Source organism: Cibotium barometz, chromosome 42 (genome assembly GCF_041138505.1).
Source record: "Cibotium barometz isolate CiBa-2024 chromosome 42, ASM4113850v1, whole genome shotgun sequence".
Taxonomy (NCBI): Eukaryota; Viridiplantae; Streptophyta; class Polypodiopsida; order Cyatheales; family Cibotiaceae; genus Cibotium; species Cibotium barometz.
In genome coordinates, this window is record NC_141087.1 from 47,676,758 (window position 1) to 47,688,500 (window position 11,743).

Here is an 11,743-nt window from a genome sequence, read left to right on the forward strand (position 1 = left end):
AGACTCCATTTTTGTTAAAGTGAATACTTGTCGGTTACTATGAGCTAGGAACTATCAAAAAGGCCGCTGAGTGGACATGGGGTGAGCATTCTGGTTGCCAATGATGCCATAGGTACACCGATGAAGGAATGTTTGGAAATAAGGATTCAACTAGATAATTAGAGGATTATGATCAGTGACACTATGGTTTCATTAAATGATTGTTTTAAAGAGTGTTGAATCTGTGAAAAAGGCAATTTCATATTGGGTGTGTAAGTGGTGTGACTAGTTTTAAGTTTGCATGAATATCCAACTAGGGGGCGTAGGAACTCTTTTCCCTAGTACCCGAGACAACCTAACCAAATTCATAATTGGATCCCATCACTACAGTGGTTGGGCGGTTGGCTAACCCATGGGGCTGGGCTGGACTGATGGATCCCTAAATTGAGACTCAATTCTGTTCTGGTTTGATAGATGAAGTAAATCCTGGACAAAAATTGTTCTATGGAAAAGAATCAACGGCTGTGCCTCTCAATGAGGAAAAAAGTGTTGGTCTCTATGATCCAAGTACAATCTTTTCCCTGATCTGACTATGGGACTTACGAGTTCGATCAGATCAGTTCAGTTAGTTAAGGCTTTTGACGACGTTAGAGAAAAGTTATCCTCGAGGAATTGCTTGTGCTTTCCGGGCAAGGGAAGTTTTTCCGGGTTCGGTTTTGGAAGAACCGATGGATTAGTCTCTTGTCCGGATATCCGTGGGCGAGGCCCCGAGTGTGGGACCCTACCCCGCACAAGAAGTGCTACTTCCACTACTAGCACCCTTGAATTCGTTGCGGGGTGGGGATAGGGACCTCACATGTTATTAGACCGAATTGGCTAATGAGGATGAACCGAGAAGCCAAAAATGTCAAAAATTTATGAAGAAGCAGTAAAAGGTTGTAATTGTGTGATAAAATTCGTATAATTTGATATTTAAACTGAAATTCGTAAATTGGTAATTGGGTCTTCAGATGGAAGTATCGCACTTGTATGGAATCCCTGACTTACTTGAGGCCTCTAGAGACATGATGGTATTTACCTTATAGTTCCAAGGACCGTGACTACCCGTATATACCGAGGGTATAACTGCAGCTCTTTACTCAGTATATACGAGTAAATCTAAGACTTGAATTTATAAGCATTCATACTATCGAGACGATGAATTCGAATGTGGTTGATATGATTTTAAATTCTAGCTAAGAACTGATGAGTTGATTTGGATTCTGATTGAAAAATGAAGATTCCTAAATTTTGGTTGAAATGTAATAAACTAAGCAAAACCACAATGAGGATGAATGGGACGAGTCCCTGTGATGATGTTCGTAGCTGGAATGATGTTAATGACTTCAGCAAATCACCTATGAGATTAGTGGATTGTGCTAGCAGATTGGTGCAGTTAACACTTGACCCAGTGGATCAACTTAAGGGATGTCAAATTAAAAATCTGTATAATTGAAAATTTCCATGAAGGACTGTTTAGATAGAAATTTCGGTCTAATGGACCATTATTGTGATAAGGATTGAATGTTACAATATGAGTGAATTTTTATCTGATGATGAGTTTTATATAAGGGATCTTTATCCCAAGATTCTGTTGGGTTTACCAGACTTATAAGGAACCCCAGAATCAGTTGGATCTTAAGGAAAAGAGTTCTCCTCTAATTTTGCGAGATGAGGACATCTCGCGTTTTTTAAGTGGGGTAGGATGTAAGATTCCTCCCTCTGGCTTTTGAGGTGTGCAGGTGTAAGAACCTCCCCTTGTGATCTTATAATTATTCCCCTCTTTGAAATAAAAGAAAGATCCTATTTTGGCCTAGAGAGAGAAAATGTCTAGAGGGAGGCAATTCAAAATTGAGATATTTTTGGATATAAAAATCCTCCTAGTGTCTTAAATGGTTTCCCCTGAAAGAGATATTCAAAAAGAAATTTCCAATGTGCAAATGGAATAAATTGAAATCAGGTCAAAAGGACCTTAGCCTAAGGGTCTAGATTTTTTAAAATTTTTGAATTAAGGTTCCTATGGACCAATCAGATTAATCCAAATGTAGGGAGGAGATAAATGTAATAATAAAAGAAAATCCCCAAAAATGAGTGAATGCTCACATAAGATGAAGAGTTGACTAAGGACAAGGTTATTAGTTAAAAAAAGAAGAGATATTTAGAAGAAATGATGCATTTTTGACACCTCAGTGTGGGGGGAATTTCCCTCATGAAGGAGGCACCTACTTCACATGTGTGGTACAAATAATGAGATATTTTCATCTCTCCTCTCTCCTGCTTCAACTAAATCCAAAAAGTAAGTTAAACTGACCTAAAAATGGTCAAAAATTGACCAAACTGATCTAGAAAATTCCAGAATCACTTTGCTTGGTTAGAGGCTCACTTTTTCCTATAAATGAAGCCTCCCCCTTTGTAAATGGTTAACAGTGTTTTATGCACTGTTACTCTACTCCTCCCCAGAGCAGCCAAAAACAGTGAATTCATTGATAATTCATTTGTTTTTGACCATTTCCTCTTCAAAAGAATTGGTGTCCACTCTTGTTGCAAACAAGAGTAGATCCCTCAAACCATCAAGCCAAAGGAAAGCTCACAAAACTCATAGTAAGTTAGAAATTCTACTTTTTCTTATATGGTTTTCTGATTTTTGCTTTCTTTAAAATGAAAATGGATGTTATGCCTTGCTGGAAAGGCTTTCCCCCTTCTCTTCATTATTGAATTCAGCCTTTCTTTATCCTACATGTGTAATCAAATTGATGGAATTAAACTTTTTATATTGTTTACTCTTAATAAAGTGAAAATTGATTGGATTCGAATGATTTAAATCATCTTGGATAATTTCTAGTAAATTTTAGAGTGAAAAATTTGAAAAATGGTCAGCCATACAAAGGAGGTTATGGCAAAATTTTCTTACATTTGGTGAAGTAAGTTTTATCTTTTTAAGAGTAATCCCCACCGCTTGTGTATTCTAAAAGTGTTATTTTTATTCTATGCATAGAAAAATGCATATTAGAAATATTTTTATTATAAAAGTGTTATTTTCATTAGAATTAATTTCTATGCATAAAGATGCATATTGGGAATATTTTGATTATAAAAGTGTTACTTTCATCAAAATTGATTTTTATGCATAAATAGATGCATAAAAGAATTTTTTTATTATAAAAGTGTTACTTTCATTAAAATTGAATTTATGCATAAATAGATGCATAAAAGAATTTTTTTTATTATAAAAGTGTTACTTTCATCAAATTTTTTATTTTATGCATAGAAAGATGCACAAAGAAATTTATTTTAATTTCAAAAGAGTTATTCTCATTAATTTTGATTTTATGCATAGAAAGATGCATAAAGATTTTTTTTAATTTCAAAAGAGTTATTCTCATCAATTTTGATATTATGCATAGAAAGATGCAGAAAGAAATTTATTTTTATTTCGAAAGAGTTATTCTCATCAATTTTGATTTTATGCATAGAAAGATGCATAAAGAAATTTATTTTTATTTCGAAAGAGTTATTCTCAGTAAAATTGATTTTATGCATAGAAAGATGTATAAAAGATTTATTTTTATTTCGAAAGTGTTATTCTACTTAAATTTGAATTTATGCATAACTAGATGCATAAACAGATTTTTATAAAAGTGTTATTTCCCACTGAAGTTGTTCTTATGCATAAATAGATGCGTAAAGAATCTTTATATAAAAAATAAGAATTCTCTTACATTCTATAAATAGATGTGATATGAATCAGATAGATGAGAATGAATAGAGAATGGATGTGATGAGAATAGAAGTGATGAGAATGAGAGGTAAATAGATTTGATGTGATGTGATGTGAATCAGATAAATGTGAATGAATAGATGAGATGTGATGTCATGTGAATCAGGATGTGAATGAATGATATAGGATGTGAATGAATGTGTTAGCATGTGAATCGGGATGTGAATGAATGATAAGGGATGTGAATGGATGTGATGTGATGTGAATAAGATAAATGTGAATGAATAGATGAGATGTCATGTCATGTGAATCAGGATGTGAATGAATGATATAGGATGTGAATGAATGTGCTGGCATGTGAATCGGGATGTGAATGAATGATAAGGGATGTGAATGGATGTGATGTGATGTGAATTGGGATGTGAATGAACGATAAGGGACGTGAATGAATGTGTTAGCGCGTGAATCGGGATGTGAATGAATGAGATGTGATGTGAAATGGATGCGATAAGATACGATGTAAACTGGATAGATGTTAATGTATGTGAAGTGATGAGATGTATGGGTAGATGCAAGTGGATGAGATCTGATGAGGATAAATGAGGAAATAAGTGATGAGAGAGAAAAAGATGTGATTAGATGAGAATGGAAATACTTATGAAATGAATGTGGATTGATGTGGGTTGATGTGTGGATAATGTGGATTGATGTGGATGGATGTATGGATGATGTGGATTGATGTGTGGGTAATGTAGATTGACGTGAATGGATGTATGGATGATGTGGGTTGATGTGTGGATAATGTGGATTGACGTGAATGGATGTATGGATGATGTGGATTGATGTGTGGATAATGTGGATTGATGTGGATGGATGTATGGATGATGTGGATTGATGCGTGGATAATGTGGATGGATGTATGGATGATGTGGATTGACGTGTGGATGGATGTCGATGGATGTATGAAAGATGTGGATGGATGTGTGGATAATGTGGATTGATGTGGATGGATGTATGGATAATGTGGATTGATGTGGATGGATGTGTGGATAATGTGGATTGATGTGGATGGATGTATGGATCATGTGGATTGATGTGGATGATGTGGATGGATGTATGGATGATGTGGTTAATGTGTGGATAATGTGACTTGAGGTGAATGGATGTATGAATGATGTGGATTGATGTGTGGATAATGTGGATTGATGTGGATGGATATATGGATGATGTGGATTGATGTGTGGATAATGTGGATTGATGTGGATGGATGTATGGATGATATGCATTGACGTGTGTATTGATGTGGATGGATGTATGAAAGATGTGGATGGATGTGTGGATAATGTGGATTGATGTGGATGGATGTATGGATGATGTGGATTGATGTGGATGATGTGGATGGATATATGGATGATATGGGTTGATGTGTGGATAATGTGGATTGACGTGAATGGATATATGGATGATGTGGATTGATGTGTGGATAATGTGGATTGATGTGGATGGATGTATGGATGATGTGGATTGACGTGTGGATTGATGTGGATGGACGTGTGGATTGATGTGGATGGATGTATGGAAGATGTGGATGGATGTGTGAATAATGTGGATGGATGTGTGAATAATGTGGATTGATGTGGATGATGTGGATGGATGTATGGATGATGTGGATTGATGTATGGATGATGCGATTGGATGTGATTTGATGTGGGAATGATGTGATGTGAAAGAGATCGATGAAGAAAAAAAATTGTGGGAAGATAAGAAAAGATGGGGACTAATGTGAAAGGATGTGGAGTGATGAGAAAAGATGGAAATATTATTGGAACTGTATTTGTATGTGAAATGTGTTTTTAAATGACTGTTTTATGTCAAGAATGCTGGGGAAGCATTTTGACCGTCTTGTGAATGAGGTCGTGGAAACCTATCTGTTAAAGTTACAATTGCTGAGACGAAGAGTCAACGGAGGATCTCTTGCGTAGCAAGGTCTCTTGACCAGCCTCGGTTTGATTTAAATGGTGAGCTTCCGGTACAGCTGATGAGGGACCAAGGAAGCGGCCTATGAGTGAAGCGCTAGGTGACCTGTGAAGGATCCTAGAGGGTGCTGACCATATGGTGCTCGGGCTCTAGGTCACCTTGCTGGTCCTCAACGGATGAGTCCATGGCTCTTTTATATGGATCTGTTGGTTGATCTTGCTGATCTTCAACGGAGACTCCATTTTTGTTAAAGTGAATACTTGTCGGTTACTACTATGAGCTAGGAACTATCAAAAAGGTCCCTGAGTGGACAGGGGGTGAGCATTCTGGTTGCCAATGATGCCATAGGTACACCGATGAAGGAATATTTGGAAATAAGGATTCAACTAGATAATTAGAGGATTATGATCAGTGACACTATGGTTTCATTAAATGATTGTTTTAAAGACTGTTGAATCTATGAAAAAGGCAATTTCATATTGGGTGTGTAAATGGTGTGACTAGTTTTAAGTTTGCATGATTATCCAGCTAGGGGGCCTGGGAACTCTTTTCCCTGGTACCCGAGACAACCTAACCGAATTCTTAATTGGATCCCATCACTACAGTGGTTGGGGTTGGCTAACCCATGGGGCTGGGCTGGACTGATGGATCCCTAAATTGAGACTCAATTATGTTCTGGTTCGATAGATGAAGTAAATCCCGAACAAAAATTGTTATATGGAAAAGAATCAACCGCTGTGCCTCTCAATGAGGAAAAAAGCATTGGTCTCTATGATCCAAGTACAATCTTTTCGCTGATCTGACTATGGGACTTACGGGTTCGGTCAGATCAGTTTAGTTAGTTAAGGCTTTTGACTACGTTAGAGAAAAGTTATCCTCGAGGAATTGCCCGTGCTTTCCGGGAAAGGAAGGTTTTTCCGGGTTCGGTTTTGGAAGAACCGATGGATTAGTCTCTTGTCCGGATATCCATGGGCGAGGCCCTGAGTGTGGGACCCTACCTCGTGCAAGAAGTGCTACTCCGCTGCTAGCACCCTTGAATTCGTTGCACGGTGGAGATAGGGATCTCACAGCTGGTATTAGAGCGAATTGGCTAATGAGGATGAACCGAGAAGCCAAAAATGTCAAAAATTTATGAAGAAACAGTAAAAGGTTGTAATTGTGTGATAAAATTCATACAATTTGATATTTAAACTGAAATTCGTAAATTGGTAATTGGGTCTTCAGATGGAAGTACCACAATTGTATGGAATCCCTGACTTACTTGAGGCCTCTAGAGACATGATGGTATTTACCTTATGAGTTCCAAGGACCGTGACTACCCGTATATACTGAGGGTATAACTGCAGCTCTTTACTCAGTATATATGAGTAAATCTAAGACTTGAAATTATAAGCATTAATACTATCGAGACGATGAATTTGAATGTGGTTGATATGATTTTAAATTCTAGCTGAGAACTGATGAGTTGATTTGGATTCTGATTGAAAAATGAAGATTCATGAATTTTGGTTGAAATGTAATAAACTAAGCAAAACCACAATGAGGATGAATGGGACAAGTCCCTGTGATGATATTCGTAGCTGGAATGACGTTAATGACTTCAGCAAATCACCTATGAGATTAGTGGATTGTGCTAGCAGATTGCTGCAATTAACACTTGACCCAGTGGATCAAGTTAAGGGATGTCAAATTAAAAATCTGTATAATTGAAAATTTCCATGGACTGTTTAGATAGAAATTTCGGTCTAATGGACCATTATTGTGATAAGGATTGAATGCTACGATATGAGTGAATTTTTATCTGATGATGAGTTTCATATAAGGGATCTTTATCCCAAGATTCTGTTGGGTTCACAGACTTATAAGGAACCCCAGAATCAGTTGGATCTTAAAGAAAAGAGTTCTCCTCTAATTCTGCGAGATGAGGACATCTCGCGTTTTTTAACTGGGGTAGGATGTAAGATTCCTCCCTCTGGCTTTTGAGGTGTGCAGGTGTAAGAACCTCCCCTTCTGATCTTATAATTATTCCCCTCTCTGAAATAAAAGAAAGATCCTGTTTTGGCCTACTGAGAGAAAATGTCTAGAGGGAGGTAATTCAAAATTGAGATATTTTTGGATATAAAAATCCTCCTAGTGTCCTAATGGTTTCCCCTGAAACAGATATTCAAAAAGAAATTTCCAATGTGCAATTGGAATAAATTGAAATCAGGTAAAAAGGACCTTAGCCTAAGGGTCTAGATTTTTTAAAATTTTTGAATTAAGGTTCCTATGGACCAATCAGATCAATCCAAATGTAGTTAGGAGATAAATGTAAGAATAAAAGAAAATCCCCAAAAATGAGTAAATGCTCACATAAGATGAAGAGTTGACTAAGGACAAGGTTATTAGTTAAAAAAGAAGAGATATTTAGAAGAAATGATGCATATTTGACACCTCAGTGTGGGGAATTCCCCTCATGAAGGAGGCGCCTATTTCACATGTGGTACAAATAATGAGATATTTTCATTTTTCCTCTCTCCTGCTTCAACTAGATCCAAAAAGTAAGTTAAACTGACCTAGAAAAGTCAAAAATTGACCAAAATGCTCTGGAAAATTCTAGAATCAGTTTGCTTGGTTAGAGGCTCACTTTTTTCTACAAATGAAGCCTCCCCCTTTGTAAATGGTTAATAGTGTTTTATGCACTGTTACTCCACTCCTCCCCAAAGCCAAAAACAGTGAATTCATTGATAATTCATTTGTTTTTGACCATTTCCTCTTCAAAAGAATTGGTGGCCACTCTTGCTGCAAACAAGAGTAGATCCCTCAAACCATCAAGCCCAAGGAAAGCTTGCAAAACTCCTAGTAAGTTAGAAATTTTATTTTTTCTTATTCTATTTTATGGTTTTCTGATTTTTGCTTTCTTTAAAATGAAAATGGATGTTATGCCTTGCTGGAAAGGCTTTCCCCCTTCTCTTCATTATTGAATTCAGCCTTTCTTTATCCTAGAGTTTAATCAAATTGATGGAATTAAACTTTTCATATTGTTTACTCTTAATAAAGTGGAAATTGATTAGATTAGAATGATTTAAATCATCTTGGATAATTTCTAGTAAATTATAGAGTGAAAAATTTAAAAAATTATCAGCCATACAAAGGAGGTTACGGTAAAATTTTCTTACATTTGGTGAAGTAAGTTTTATCTTTTTAAGAGTAATCCCCACTGCTTGTGTATTCTAAAAGTGTTATTTTTATTCTATGCATAGAAAAATGCATATTAGAAATATTTTTATTATAAAAGTGTTATTTTCATTAGAATTAATTTCTATGCATAAAGATGCATATTGTGAATATTTTGAATATAAAGTGTTACTTTCATCAAAATTGATTTTTATGCATAAATAGATGCATAAAAGAATTTTTTTATTATAAAAGTGTTACTTTCATTAAAATTGAATTTATGCATAAATAGATGCATAAAAGAATTTTTTTAATATAAAAGTGTTACATTCATCAAATTTTTGATTTTATGCATAGAAAGATGCATAAAGAAATTTATTCTTATTTCAAAAGAGTTATTCTCATCAATTTTGATTTTATGCATAGAAAGATGCATAAAGAAATTTATTTTTATTTCAAAAGAGTTATTCTCATCAATTTTGATTTTATGCATAGAAAGATGCATAAAGAAATTTATTTTTATTTCGAAAGAGTTATTCTCATTAAAATTGAATTTATGCATAGAAAGATGCATAAAAGATTAATTTTTATTTCGAAACTGTTATTCTCCTTAAAATAGATGCATAAACGGATTTTTATAAAAGTGTTATTTCCCACTGAAGTTGTTCTTATGCATAAATAGATGCGTAAAGAATCTTTATATCAAAAATAAGAATTCTCTTACATTCTATAAATAGATGTGATATGAATCAGATAGATGAGAATGAATAGAGAATGGATGTGATGAGAATGAGAGGTAAATAGATGTGATGTGATGTGATGTGAATCAGATAAATGTGAATGAATAGATGAGATGTGATGTCATGTGAATCAGGATGTGAATGAATGATATAGGATGTGAATGAATGTGTTAGCATGTGAATCGGGATGTGAATGAATGATAAGGGATGTGAATGGATGTGATGTGATGTGAATAAGATAAATGTGAATGAATAGATGAGATGTCATGTCATGTGAATCAAGATGTGAATGAATGATATAGAATGTGAATTAATGTGTTGGCATGTGAATCGAGATGTGAATGAATGATAAGGGATGTGAATGGATGTGATGTGATGTGAATCGGGATGTGAATGAACGATAAGGGACGTGAATGAATGTGTTAGCATGTGAATCGGGATGTGAATGAATGAGATGTGATGTGAAATGGATGTGATAAGATGCGATGTAAACTGGATAGATGTTAATGTATGTGAAGTGATGAGATGTATGGGTAGATGCAAGTGGATGAGATCTGATGAGGATAAATGAGGAAATAAGTGATGAGATAGAAAAAGATGTGATTAGATGAGAATGGGAATACTTATGAAATGAATGTGGATTGATGTGGGTTGATGTGTGGATAATGTGGATTGATGTGGATGGATGTATGGATGATGTGGATTAATGTGTGGGTAATGTGGATTGACGTGAATGGATGGATGTATGGATGATGTGGGTTGATGTGTGGATAGTGTGGATTGACGTGAATGGATGTATGGATGATGTGGATTGATGTGTGGATAATGTGGATTGATGTGGATGGATGTATGGATGATGTGGATTGATGTGTGGATAAAGTGGAATGATGTGGATGGATGTATGGATGATGTGGATTGACTTGTGGATTGATGTGGATGGATGTATGGAAGATGTGGATGGATGTGTGGATAAACCATTGCAATATAGGTTGGCTCCCCTTGGACGGAATCTTCCACCTCCCCCAAATCTTCCACCTCCTCTTTTATACGGTCTGTTGTTGATTTGAGGTCCTGCGGCAATCTGGTTAATAGTGGGGGCTTGCTACTACTGCATTTCCACTACCTTGGGTTCGTGTTTTTTATGTTATAGTAACATGTCTCTACAGAGTGATTCTCACTTCCATAGATGGTGCACACTTGTTGTGTGCCTCTTAAAATTGGCACTCCTCTTTTGTGTATCCTTGATTATTACACCTTGTGCACCAAACATCTGGTCTGTGTCTAGATCCTACATGTCCTTCGACAATCTTGGCTAGGGCGGCCCTTAGTTCTTCATGAAATTTCTCTGTCTACTTTTTGCCTTTGTTTTTTTGGGGATTCTACTCTGTGGCATCCAACTCTTGACTGGATGATGACTTTGAGATATCTTCTCTGGAATCAGATTCTGAGGTTTCTTCCTCTTGTCCTTCTTTTTCTTCTTGAAGTCTTTCTTTGTTTGCTTCAGGACTTCTTTGGCTCTAGCGATGTAAGAATCCTCCCTCCAGCTTTTGAGGTGTACAGGTGTAAGAACCTCCCCTTCTGATCTTATAATTATTCCCCTCTTTGAAATAAAAGAAAGATTCTATTTTACCTTGTTTTGACCTAGAGAGAGAGAGATAATGTAAAATTGAGATATTTTTGGATATAAAAATCCTCCTAGTGTCTAAAATGGCTTCCCTTGAAACAAAAATTCAAAAAGAACTTTCCAATGTGCATTTGGAATTAATTGAAAAGAAGTATAAAGGACCTTAGCCTAAGGGTCTAGATTTTCAGAAATTCTTGGATTATGGTCCAATTAAGGTTCTTATGGGCCAATAGGATCAATCCAAGTGTGGGAAGGAGATAAATCCAATTTATAAAAAAAAAACCCCCCAAAAACGAGTAAATGCTCACATAAGATGAAGAGTTGACTAAGGACAAGGTTAATTAGTAAAAAACTATGAGTATTACTAAAAAATGAGATATTTTGGGTATAATGATTCAATTTTGACACCTTGGTAAGGAGAAGGGAGCTCTTCAAGGAGGCGCCTATTTCACATGTGTGGTGGAGTTTAAAACTCAAAAATATTGTGATATTTTTATCTCTCCTCTCTCC